At 41.7% G+C, this 14,312-nt stretch overlaps 1 long non-coding RNA gene across 1 annotated transcript in view; it reads left to right on the forward strand.

Annotated features, from left to right (window-relative positions):
- Nucleotides 1–4,898: 4,898 nt before the first annotated feature.
- LOC141776303 (uncharacterized) overlaps nucleotides 4,899–14,312 on the forward strand; it is a 37,490-nt gene continuing 28,076 nt past the window's right edge. The window contains exon 1 of the long non-coding RNA XR_012595739.1: nucleotides 4,899–5,020. This is a non-coding gene — a long non-coding RNA (uncharacterized LOC141776303). The remainder of the gene's footprint in view (nucleotides 5,021–14,312) is intronic.

A 14,312-nucleotide genomic window follows, 5' to 3' on the forward strand; every position in this document is an offset into this window, starting at 1 on the left:
CTGTGTTGTTGACCGTTGATTTTCATTATTTCAGTTAAAAATAACATCCATGCAAAACCAGTAATCTCGCAGTTACTTAACTTTTCTGCAGCAGTATTCGTGACGGCCTGTGCATTTGTTTGTTTCTTGCCTGGCATGAAGGGGTAGACGTTTAATCCAAACAAGTTAATTAGCGGGGAGATAGCATCAGCGCAAAACGAGGCTAATGAAATAAACACTGTCCTAAAAGAAGAGATTAGCAATTAAGCTATTGGAGCGCAGAGTCATTTATGTTCCTTTGTGCTGTCTTTTAATGTGGCACGGTAATGAATACTGCTCCTGCCTTTAGATCAGTGTGTGTGTGTGTGTGTGTGTGTGTGTGTGTGTGTGTGCTGTTGGGTAATAACAGCCACTCTCGCCTATTTGTTCACCAGCCTTTGTTTACTGAAGGACAGTATGGTTATCTTCTGTTTAACAGCTACAATACTGACACTCGGTGTACAAACTCTCCTACACTTCCTGTATATGAGGCCATGTGTTTGTATTGGACAGGGAGAGTTATGGATGATCTTATTCAGTTTGTTGCCCCACTCAGTACACTGTTGTGAAATATGGCTGATTTAAATAAATGGTTTGAGAGGTGGTGTGTTGCCTGTGTTTATTTGACTGAATAAAGGCAGAGCGAGTGTGTGTGTGTGTGTGTGTGTGTGTGTGTGTGTGTGTGTGTATAGTATACACATATTTGTGAAATTCCTGCAAATCCACAATATATATACAAACCTCCTTTGCGAAACCGAGACAAAGTTCAAGTGTTCTGCATCCTCCCATATGTCTTGCATCTGCCCGAGTGTACAGTATATACAGCATACATTCATGCTCACACAGGAACCGCACACTGCTCTCGGCTGTATGGATGTATGTATGTATGTGTGTGCATGCGTGTGATCCATCTGGTCTGGTCTAGTTTTCTCATAGAGCGGATGATGAATGGAGAGCAGAGGTCTCTACAGCGACCAGGACACATGGCAACTCCCCCTCGACTTTATCAGCCACAACACTGTTCATTCCACGCATCTATCTATCTGTCCAGCAGCGGCCAGGGAAGTCATTAACCCGCGGGCCCTCTGGGTTCCTGAACACCACTGACAAGAGAGAGAGAGAGAGAGAGAGAATATTTGTGCGCTTTGTCTGGAATTTTGAAAGAGCAATCTGTGTAATCTTTAACCGTATCTCTTGCAAAATATACAGTTTGAAGTTTCTTTGCCAAATACTTTTTTGGAGGGAATATAAATGCAAATTGGATTAGAAACCAAATACTGGTGTTTACATCCTGTTGGTAGATTTAAAGGTGCCCTGTGGAGTTTTCTCGTAAATTAACAAATTATGTTTACATTCAGTGTTACTCACCAAATTGCATCGTGTGTATCCTCGAGGTCCAACACACGTGTTGAATGCATTTCCTTCCTCGGAAAACATTTTAAATCCAGCATTGTTTACATGCATGTTTACTTACTTCCAGTCATATTCTTCCCTGTCTTTGCACATCTTTGTGCCACCTGTTGATCAGCAGAATAATTGGCAGGAATGTGTATTGCCTCACCTGCGTGTACATGGTTGTCCATGAGCATGTGCACTGCTCCATAGCGCTGCAAAAGAACGTATATTGATAAGAAGTGAAAGCCAACTGGTTGTTCCATTGCAACATTAGCGCCCAGCAGCAGAGCTACGCTTCCGCCATTTTGGACTGAAAGCGACTACCGGACTTTGTTAAACATCCGCCTACAAAGTGCCGTACAAAAGTAAAACAAAATGATTTCTATTCTATTGTCATATTTAATGTCTCAACCAAAATGGCCCGTGTTGAACAATAAAAATGACGCGTAAAAGTTAGTTGTGCATCAACATATTTTCAAGAGGACAGGGTTGGCATCTTTTGGAGCACACATGATTTTGCATTCATGCCGTGTGCAGGTGTGTCTGTGTTATACGCATGAATGTAGGGGAGTATGTGTATGTGTGCTTTTGCACTGGCTGTCTCTGTGTGCTTATCTAATCTTCCAGTGGCTTATTTCAGAGTTTTTGAGCTTGTGTGTGAGTCCATGTCTGAATTCATGCTGTGAGAGCATATATATCCTATAGTGGCTGCTCTACCTGCTTATCTGAGGTTTCTGAGGTATATTTATGTTATCATATGCAGTTAGTCTGTGGATGTGAATGTCTTCATCTCTGTGTTTCCTGTGTTGTTTTGTTGTATTCAAAAGGGCCAGTTAATAAACGGAAACGCTCACATTTAAAAAAAAATAATTAAAAGAAATCTGTGTAAATGCAGCTAATCATGCAAAATTCTCTTTGTGGTAATTTTATGTCTATGTGGTTGTTTTGTGTCTCTTTGTGGTTGTTTTGTGTCTCTGTGTGGTTGCTACATGTCTTTTTGAATGACATTTTGTAGGTTAAGGCCAGGGGGCCCCTGCCACTTTGTTGCCCCTGGGCCTTTGGCCAGTCGTCCCTTTCAGTAATCCATCCATGCCCATAAATCATAAAACGATCTTTCTGTTTTGCAGATTGACATCTCTGTTTGTTTGTGTTTACATCTCTGCATGTGTATTTTATTATAAACAAATATGGCTTCATGTTGCATGTGTGCATACATGTGTACAGCACTGAGTCAGTGCCTCTACCCATTCAAGCTGTATATATACATGTGTGTATTCAGGTGTGTGTGCACATAAGAGACAGTTGCCCCAGCAGAAGTCATCTCTCATGTCCCCCTCCTAAACAATAGCCTATTGTGGCACACAGGCAGACTGACAGATTCAATATAGCCCCCGCAATAGAAAGCAGATTAAGTCACTGCATCATTGCTTACGGCTCCTTTTAGACACCATTAATTGCCTTCATCATTGGCAGCCATTCTTTAGCTTGAAGTAAAGAGGTTTAAGAAAAATGAGCGCTTTAGCCAGAATGGATATCACCATTTCAGAAGTGGTGGCTGAGCTCATTTACTGTCAGTCTATAAGGAACTTGTATTGTTTGGGGGTTTGTTTTTCACCCACAATGATGAAACAATAAAGTGATAAGGTACCACCTCATAATATAAAATGTATCACTTTGGAATAATAAAGTGAAGAAAATATATAAGTGAAGGCAAGACAAAAGTTACAACGGTTATAAAACTTTCAGAACAAACACATCAAGTTGGCAGCCAGAGATGGTGATGTTTTATCATGATACATCATAAATGTAAAACATGCTCCTTGTTTTTAGCTTTAAGGCAAACTGCCTTAATAAAATACACTTTATTTATATTCCCTAATGGATGTAATGCATACCGCTCTGTCTTCAAAAACAGAAAAAGAGCAACTCGGGGAGAGATTGAATGCCCTCTGTACACAATTCCTTTTGAGTCACTCGACTGACTCAAGGCTCTGACAGTTTTTGGCTGTTGTCGGATTCATGATATCATTGCTCTGGGATTCAGTGTCATTCCTGGCGAGCTTCGTCAACTGTACTCCAGAACACGAGGGCGCAGAGGGACTATCACCCTGCCTGACTTTGAGTCATAGCATGCCAAAGTTCATCCAGTGACATGAACTTTGAGTGTTTATTAGAGGAGACCATCTTAAGCAAGTATGCTCTGATTTCTAAACTCACATTTACAGATCCAGGTCCATATCTCTGTATCTCTCTCTGTGTTCGGTGAACAGTGCAGGGCTCATACAAGTTTTTTTTTCTTCTGTTTGGTCACATTAGTCACATAATCTCAATCCAACTGAATGTATGTTTCGCTTACTAAAGACCAGATGGCAGGCAAATGATCCTTAGACATGCAAGAAGTGCAGCTTGCAGTACAGGCCTGGCTGAGTATCACCAGAGAATATACAGTAGAAACTGCTTACAGGGATCATGGTTAAGGCCTTTACACACCGCGGGCATTTTTCGTGTGATTATTTTGCATGTCAGTATACTTTTTTGAACTGTTGTTTTTGTTTACTTTGACACAGAACGCAAATATTAAGCGACGGAAAAAGCTAAATACTTTTTTTTGACAAACATCATATGTGTGATTCATGGCGCAATTCAAACAGGATAAAAAAATTAGCTGTCTCTCGCTGTTGACTACCGTACATAATGTTAACGAAATAAGGTTCCATGGTGGTCCCCCGGAAGGGGCGGGACTTCGCCTCTCTATTTAACCAGACAGCGTGGTGGCTTGACTGATGAAATGGCCAAGTTTGTCTGTAACCAGTTATGCTCAGAGGCGCTGATCCAGGTGGTCATTGGTCAAGCAGCTGCAGTACAAGCTCATAGGTGTAGTGCTGGACTGTAGCAGAGTGACTGCATATTTCTCTCTTAATTTATACACTACAGAGTACTATATATAGTAGATATGTGGCTTGCAAACACTCAGTTATAATCCATTTGAACAGCTAAAAGTTGGAACTTCCAACAAAATGTGTCATACAGCTTACAGACTGCACTGTACAGTTTCTGTCCCTTTCTTACACACTTTCTTCTACTGCTGCCTCTGTCAGTCTATCTATACATGCATCCGTCTATCCATATACGGCACATATCTGCTGTGTATACAAAGCTCACACTCACTCGTTTCCAAGCCGAGGAGTGGGATGATTGCACCAGATGAATATTTTTCAGCAAACTTTTTCTCCAAAACTGTAAATTGGAAGACTTGGGCATCAGGCTGAGCTGCACTTTTATGATTAATGGCACTACTTTGTGAGGCACTCCATGGAGCAAATAACCACAGTATAGCAAAGACGAGGCCTCTAAACGCTGTTGAATGCACTGCAGGAGCCCAATAACTGCAACAACTCTAATTGGATGGATGGGGTTGGAGGTAGAGGAAAATATCTTCATATCATTATGTCCATCATTGCAGCGACGGAGGGACGGAGGGACGGAGGGACGGAGGGACGGAGGGACGATTCATGTTCCACCCTGAAGCCACTGGTTGTGAGCAGAGAGGGAACTCAACAATTTGAACTGCCAAGAAGCTCCTTTTCCCTCCACCGACCGACATCCAGTAAGCTCATTTTCATTCCATTCCTCCGTCTCCATTTAATTTGCTTGGCAGAGGTTTGTTTTGTTCCAAGGCTTCAACCAAATTCATTTTACAGAAGGCAACATGAGCTTCTACGAAGTTCATTCTAATTTAACATACGGTATTTAATCATGGCACTGTGATTATTATGTAAAAATACACCTGTCTTATCAGGCCAAATCTCCGGGTTGGGGAAAAAAAAGCAGTGAGCAAAATTAACAAGAACAGCTTCATGATTTCTTTAAGTTTAACCTTGTTTCCATAGCAACTCACTTGATCTTTTCAATCTCTAACTTGCTAGTTTATGTAGTGTGATTAAAGGAATAGTTCAACATTGTGAAACTCTTATTTGCTGTAAATGTAAAATGTAAATCAACTTTTACTGTCACACAATAAAAGAAACACACAGCACAGCACACAGGGAAATTTAGCCCATCCTAGTATTAGCATGAGGAGCAGAGGGCAGCTATTATACAGCGCCCAGGGAGCAGTTTAGAGGTCTGGTTCCTCTGTGTCCTCCGGTGCTCCTAACGGCATCTGCAAGATTTCACAGACCGGAGGAAAACAAGCAGTAAGAGCTGATCTGAGGTCTGCTGTCCATCTGCCGTCTATGAGAGCCGGCTGTCAATCACCCGCGAACTCTGACCAAACGGTCAAACTAGACAGCTCTGATCAAATATGAATCAATATTCTGTTACGTTAATGCCTATTTCTCTCCTCAAATGTTTTCAGAAACATCTTGTAGTGTACTGTTTAGCTGTAAAATGAGAAAGTTTGTTCTATGCCATGTTGAGATCTCTTTGGGAATACCAAGCCCCGCCCACCAGCCGGAGCACAGCCAATAGGAACGTTCTCTCTCTGAAGTGGCCTGTGATTAGATTTTTTCAAAAGCCTGAAAACAGAGCCATGATGAGGTGCAGAAGTCGAGTTTTCTCTCAGAACACTTGGATTATGCTGATTATATAATTATAATATTATAATATATAATTATATGATAAAAGGTTATTATGGAATTTTTGCCCAATCGTGCCAAAAAATGGTTGCCTACTGAAGCTTTAAATTACACAGCCAGCAGCCACTTAGTTTAGCTCAGCATAAAGACTGGAGACAAGAGGAAACAGCTAGCTTGGTTCTGTCCAAAGGTAAAAAAAAAATTGCAAATAATTAACATGCTATCTCATCATTTTAATCTGTACAAAAACTGAAGGGTAAACATGTAAAGTTGTGGTTTATGTGGCGGACTATTTCTTGGCTGGGCGCAGTGACTTCTTGGGATCTTGTCGTCAACATATAATGCGTTAATTATTGAGCCTGATGCCTAGTTCACACTACACAACTTTATCCCTGATTTTCTTGCTCCCTGACAGTTTTTGGAGCTCCCTGACAGAAGCCCCAGATCAGAGACAAATCGGCATTGGCTCACCGCTCGCACATCGGTGCTGGAGCACCGTGTGTGAACTGCACACTGTATGTGCTGCATTTGCAACACGGAGCAAAGTTGTCGACAACATCAGCAATGTGTCTTGCGTATGGTGTCACGCCATTTATTTCCCCTTTTTTTTTTCTTGACCAAATGTCGTTTGGAGACCTCATCGGGGATTTCTCCTGGTGAAAGATCTTGTAGTGTGTGACCTCCTGTCGCTGGTCAGTCATGTAGTGTGAAAACCACAACGACTTGAAGACAGCAAGTTGTATTGTGTGAACATGCTTTGAAAGTCTTGTAGTGTGAACTTGGCCGGTTGGAGGATTTGTTACCTTGCTGCTGGCTGTAGCTTAATATGTACCATACAGACATGAGGGTGGTACTGTATGGATCTTTTCATCTAACTCTCTGTAAGAAAGCCAATAAGCGTATTTCCAAAAATCTTGGAACTATTCCTTTAATAATCAGCACTAAGGGTTTAATGTTTATTTAAGCCTCTATTAAGTATTTTTCTCACTTCTCTTTCATTGGCTTTATTTTACTTGTGGCTTATTGTAAGTTACTTCAGTGTCCTCTCCTATCTTTGTTTTTGTTCCGTTACTTCCTCTGATTAGTTCTTCATCCCGTCCTTACACGTAGCTTATCGTGCAACGCAGTCAGTCAGCACTAAGATTAATTTGATAGGAATCTGGATCAGACTGCTTTGCTGGTGGTGCAAAAATCAATTTGGCAATAACAGTTAGATTTTGGCAGTTGCACTGCTGAGATTCTTCTGTAGCAGAGCCAAGATACCTCTGTGAAACTCAGTCCAGGTTGTCTCATCTGCAGAAAATCATCATCTTTTCCCCCTCCAGATGGAATAGAGCGAGATGTATTGAGGGACGTAAAACCTGTCATCTCTCTTACTTCTCAAACATGCCCGTTGAATTACAAAGAAGGCATTTGGCTGTGGACTAACCTATGCGCAGTGCAGAGTGATGTTGAGTAAAGTGAAAACCAGCGGGCAGCTCTTCCCCCTCTTCCTTTTCATCCATATTAAACAAAATGAGAGCAGAGAAACCAGCGTCTAAGAGGTGGATGGATATTCTCTCCACGTGCAGCGTAGAACATGTCAACTGTTGAAAATAACTATTTAGAAAAAGTCATTTGGATTCAGCCTTAGATTCTCGGGGCTATTTGATGAGACCCGAGAGTCGGTGGTATTTTTAATTTACAAAAAACCCCATTTCATTTCTATGTTAATTGGACATTCATTTTCAATTAAGGTACAGATATAAGAGGATTTTAATAGATGTTTTTTTTATCCCTTAAAATTTACTGAATAGCATGAAAGCCAGCCCATTAAATCAACCTTAAGGTTTGAATCAACCCTTTAAGCTTAAGATGTAAATTAAGAGATGGCTTTAAAGCTTCAGTAGGCAACAATTTTTTGGCATCATTGGGCAAAAATTCCATTATGACCTTTCAGCATATTGTAATTCAAATGTTCTGAGATAAATCTAGACTTCTGCTCCTCCTCATGGCTCTGTTTTCAGGTTTTAGAAAATCTAGCCTGTGACGGGAGACTTTGGCCAATCACAGGTCATTTCAGAGAGAGAGATAGCGTTCCTATTGGCTGTGCTCCGGCTGGTGGGCGGTGCTTGGTGTTCCCTCAAGAGATCTCAACAGGGCTGCCGGATCACAAACTTTCTCATTTCACAGCTAAACAGTACACTACAAGATGTTTCTGAAAACATTTGAGAGGAGAGATAGTCATTGCAGTAACAGAATATTGATTCATATTTGATCAGCGCTGCCTAGTTTGACCGTTTGGTCGGAGTGTGCGAGTGATTGACACGACATAGACGGTTGCTGGACAGCAGACTTCAGATCAGCTCTTACTGCTTGTTTTCCTCCGGTCTGTGAAATCTTGCAGATGCCGTTAGGAGCACCGGAGGACACCAGAGGAACACAATTTTTTTTTTCAGATTACCTGTCTCGTGTATTACTGTCAGGATATAGCGACCTTTTTTTATAAAAAATAACTTGTTTTAATAATATTTGCTCAAATCTCGCTTAGTTCAGCTTTAATGTGATTTGGTCAATTTTAAGGCACATTTACCCCTTAAAATGCCCTTAAACCTGGTAGATAATCCATTATAAAATCGTTAAGGTATTACAATCCACAGTCAAATATTTTGAAATTAATGTTCCTCAAAATCTGGGTTTTTAAAATCAAGGTGTTCATAAAGGATTTGTTTTTCACCTTTAAAAAATACTAAGGGGTTCTTTAATTAAGGGACCGTTTCTTCCTAGTGCTAGTATATGTGTATATTTACACAAGTGTGTGTGTGCGTGCGTACGTGCTCAGTGAAAGAGTGACTAATAAAAAGGATGTGAAGTAGCTCCATCTCCAGTGTGGCAGCCTGTGCTCCATAATATAAAAGCCTGGTGATTTCATGCACCTTGATTAAATTTAGTTGCAGATCACATATTGCGAGCAAACGTGTGTTACCTTGGCAACTGTTGATCACACTTCAACCCCTTATTATTCACATAGAAAGGCTGGCATGTGTTAAAGCCATATTATCAACGAATAGCCTGGGTCCCTGTGAGAATTTCCAGAATATTATCGAGACCGTTGTTTATTCCAGACAAATGGATGCAACGGCGCTCGGTGCGTTAACGGTGTGGCCATCTGTTTGTTGTCTTGTATTTGTGTGATTATTTCCCTGTAATACTGGCTTCATACTCATATAATGTGGCTTTTGTCATATGTACACAGGACGGATAACGACATTCTCATTTTGACAAATGATGTCGTTTATATCTACTGAGGATGAGGTATTAAGGAGGAAAGTAGAGCCTTGAATGAGAATATAATGCTTTGCAGATGGGTAATCATCCACATGTAACTAAAACTCATTTTCATCAGGTCTGAGTCCTTGTTGAACAGTGGAACATCCACTTTAATTCAAGCCCTCAGGAAGTGTGCTGGGCTTTGTAGCAAAATTTCGTAGTGGCCAAACGGTGGAATTACAACTTCCGTGTCCATCGTGTGATGCCATTGGGCCCAAAAAGCCTTTCTTCCCATTGACTTACATTGGGAAAGAGACGTCTGTAAATCTAATCATTTTTTGAGGTAAATCAACTTCCCAGTATGAACACTTGAAGGGCCAGTGTGTTGAATTTAGGGGGGATCTATTGGAAGCAATGGAATTTAATATTATTCCAGGTAATTTTATACCCGTCAGTTGAATTTATTTTGCTTCATGCACCACTGAGAAACTTCCTGTTCATTCCAACGCCTCCAACGCTGTATCCAGTTCTCTTTATATACATCCATGCTTTGAATGCACTGGTTTCCTGATCAGTGAAGCCACCATATTTTGTTGCACTGCTATTACATTAACAAATTGTTATAAACAATAATTAACTGATTTTCCAGAGAGCTCAGAACTGGTGGCTGGTGTTTATTTATTTTCTACTAATATTTTTTTGCATCAAGAAAGACAGAAAAAAAGTCAGTGATCCCATGCACCACGTGTTGAGCATTAGAGATGTGTACTGTATGTATTATTCGGGACAGTTGCACCTTTCCTTTATTAAATCAGGTTTTTTTTAGCTGTTTTTAGTGCAAATGTTTTTAGCACAATGTCTTTGGTTCAGCTTTATACTTTAGTCTCCTATTATGCTAAATTGTAATTGTTAAAATCACTGTTGGCTTTTAGCTTTAGACCATAAAGACAGACTACAAAACTCTCAAATCTTTCAGGATGTGCCACTATATGTCAGATCAGTTTAGAAACCACTGGATTAGATGATTGTGGTCCGGCCTGACTTTGAAAAAATAAGTTACCGAGGGGCGTGTAAGAAGTGAGTGAAGTTATCTTTTTTGTCTCGAGAGCTGCCACATGCACGGAATCGCAGACTTTAATGCCGTCTAAGTTTTTTTCACTTTGACTCAGCACCGATCGACTGTGAACAAATCCCCTCTCAAACAGTTTATCTCCAATGATTTTATAAACGTCACTATTTTTGCAGACTTTATTTAGCATATTCTATACTATTCTCTTTGTCCCAGATGTCAAGCAAACATTAGACTTCTGCAGAAGTCGTTTACCTGTGTCCAGTGTCTGAAATTAGTACCCGCCACCCGCCAACCGTCAAATGGTTAATTGTTGGCAGTGGTGGGTGAAATCATCAGGACACCCGCCACTTTGGCAGGCAGGGAAAACGCTAGTGATGGAAACAGAGAGCCTTAGTCTTCTGCTTTCTTGGCATCTCATGCCTCCGTGACTATCGATTCCTCTTATTGTTGCTCCGACAGTTACGCTGCACAATAACCCATACGTATGCTGTATCATGTTTCAGTTGGTTTGGGACCGGAGCCACGGTGGAGAGGAAAAAAACGCTCCACAGAATGGCACTACTAAACCTGAGGGGACGCACCCTACTTTTCCCTGATAATGCGACACTGTGAACAACAAATCTGTGTTGAAATCAGCAGGAGGAGAGTTTGTAACGTTAGCTGTTAGCAGCCGGTGGGCAGCACAGTCCTGCTTGGTTAAATAATAGAGTTACTAACATTAACAGAGGTGCCATTCAGTTATTATTATGATGCGTTCATGGTCTGCTCAGGAAAAATGACTATTGGGTGAAGGGTAAACTACAACGTCATCATGATGTGTTCAAATGTTATCTTGTAAAATTAAGTTAGTGGCAAAGAACTTGAATAAATCCAGTTGTTTGTAGGAGATGTTTTCAGTTCAATATAAAATAGATGATGAATTATGACCTATTTAACTTCCTAACTTACCAAGATTTTTGTAAATCAAAGCAAATATTCAAATATTCATAATCATTTGAATTTTGTGTTTTTATGCAAATAACCATTATAGATGACAATAATAAAGTACAGTACAGTACAGTGTACACTACCCTCCCTCCACGGTGTAATTCAAACACTGTAATTTACCATGTATATAATGTTTTTTTTGTGTAAAATATATTGAACATTGAATGACATCAGATCTTAAATGTTATTCCTTCACTCAGCAGAGATTTCAAAAGTGGCAGATAAAATATCTGAGTGGCAGACAAAAAAAAATACTTGCCTGCCACAGTGGCAGGAAGTGAAAAAAGTTAATTTCAGACAATGCCTGTGTCCATCTTAAGAAATGCCCACACAGGCAGCCTGCGTTTTGGTTGACTTGGAAATAATCCGAGTCCACCTCTCGCCAGCGGTCTCGGACCGGCTGTTTTGGTCCACACCAGAGTACAATTTCTGCTTCCACAACCGCTCAAACGAACCACACCAGCGTTCTTATAAAGTGGAATAAAAGTTGGCCTGTGAAAGCGCCCCTCAGAGTACATCAGAGACGCTGTCAAAATAGGAAAGGAAATGTTAAATAAATCTGACATGCTAGTCCTTGACACAGAATCTGTTGTGTTCCACTATGACACATTATACAGGATAAAATGACAAACCGCCATGTACCAAACACATTTCTGTCGAATTGGGGCCGAGCTGATATTGTTTAGTTTGATCTGGACTCCTGGGGATCGTTGGATATCGGCGCTGCTCTCAGCCTGCGTTGCCTTCACTGTAAAATGTGTTTCTACTTTATGAGATGAGAAAGGAGCTCAGGATCAAAAGTCTGTTAATTGACGCTCTTCTTCCTGATCTCAGCATATGGAGAGCTGATGCACTGCTTAATGTGGATTCCCAGGCGAGAGATGCCTGGTGAATCACATACAACACACACACACACACACACAAGCTAATGAACATGTCCAATGATAGATTACAGAGAGGAAAGTCTCTAGAGACGGATCAAGAGAGAGAGACTCTCAGAAGAAACACATGCATGTGCACGCATGCACACTTGTTAGATCCTCTTTTGTTCCTGCACACATAAACATGCACGTATGCGCAAACACTCGCACACGCCAGATAACATCAAGCTATCTCATCTAGGACAAGTGCGCCGCGCTTTGTTCTGCCTGGTGTTTGTTCCCAAAGAGAGCCGAGGTAAATTCGTGACTAAAGCGTTGTGTGTTCACGCATTAGCATAAAAGGCGGAAGCGGCGCCAGGGATAAAGCACACAGAAGATAGATACAGTCTCTCTGGTCTTTTAAATGAGGTATCTGATGGTTCAGCACGGGAAACGGCTGTGCCGAATCAAAGCATGTGTGTGCATTTTAAGCAACAAGTGTGCGTGTGTGCAGGAGTGGAAGATGTTCACCAGGCAGCACAACGGGGAATCTCGGTCTGTCTGTGAAGTTGAGTCTGCTGTGTGGTTTTCCGCTCCTGCTTTTTTTGATCAGAAACATTTGAAGCTTTGAAGCGTGGCTGGATCTTCTGATAGAACACATGGGATCGGAGCGAGGCCTCCTCTGCTTCTGTAAACAAGCTTTGTTTCGTTGTTCAGCGAGAAAGGTGCCGCCACCCGAAGTTGCAGAGCAACGCTGACTCAGAAAGACAAGCTGTTTGCTTAACTCCCCACACAAAACAATGACTTCTCTCACCAGATTCCTCATGGCAAGACGGCAAGCCAAAACATTTGCAAAGTGACAAATACAATTCCCCCCTGAACAACCTTGATGAGGGGTGGCTGTGTGGCGCCACGTGACAGCCTCCTGACCTGATTTCCACCAACAGAAAGACACCTGGGGAGGGTAACGGACAGTTAAAGTGGTGGCTGTGTGGTCAGTCGGCCGTGGTGCTACTTCTCTGTTGGGCCAAGTGGGCATTTGGTCGGAGACAGTGGCTCCAAAGCAATGTGTTCACACAGGCAGTGCATAACTTGAGACTTAAGCATTCAAAGTAGACCACAAAACTGGACAGCTTGCAGAGTGTATAATATCAACACAGAATCAGTTACTAAAATCAGACTTTTTGAAATTTGTTTTTGAAGTTTCAAAATATTATGCATCCGTTGTTCAGACAGTGCCCCAAAATGGCACGGTCAAGTGACAAAGCCCTCTAGCGGCCGTAATAATTATGACGGGAAGTTAGTTGACGTTGAGCGACAAAGTCCATGTGGGGAAGAGGTATGGGGGGTCAACATCACATTTTAACTAGGGCTGTCAATCGATTAAAATATTTAATCGTGATTAATCCCATGATTGTCCATAGTTAATTGCGATCAATTGTCTGCTCTTTTTCATGCCTGCATTCAGTTTGTTTCCACAACTACGCCCTCACCTCACCCAACCACTCCAACCACATCAGCTCACCTGAGCTCACAGCAGCAAATCCCCAGTGATCAAGCCAGTATTTAAGTCTCCCCATTTCACTCACTCATCTCACCAGATTGTTCTTCGCCTCCATGCAAGACTCTCTAGCACTCATTCTTGGACTGATCTCCCTGTTGCCGACCTCGCCTGCCTCTGATTTACCTGCCTCGTCGTAATCCCGGAAATGACCTCAGCCTTCTGTCCCCGACCACGAGTAGTTCTGCCTCAGCGTTCCTGGTTTCTGTCTGCTCCTCTGGGCTGTTTGGTGCTTTTCCGACGGCGGTATCGCAGTGTGAGTTTCCCTGTCTGTTACCCGGTGGATCACTGTGGACTATTGACTTTGTTCGTGCTGCCACACTTGCCATCGTGTGTGTGTATTCCCTGCTGGCACTTGTTGAATTGTTTGGTGGACACACGTGGCTCACACTAAATCCGGACTCACCAGGTACTCCGGCGCACACCGGCTGTGACCGCTTCGTCCTCCTCACGGCGATTGCCTCATTAATATAGCATTAGCATATAGTATATAGCATTGGGTTTAAATCTGAAATATTGTCAAATAGGCGCTTTTGCTTTTCGCTTTGACATCAAATCCTCCGCCATCGTCTTGTCTGTCAACTCTCTCTCGT

Source organism: Sebastes fasciatus, chromosome 11 (assembly GCF_043250625.1).
Source record: "Sebastes fasciatus isolate fSebFas1 chromosome 11, fSebFas1.pri, whole genome shotgun sequence".
NCBI classification, from domain to species: Eukaryota; Metazoa; Chordata; class Actinopteri; order Perciformes; family Sebastidae; genus Sebastes; species Sebastes fasciatus.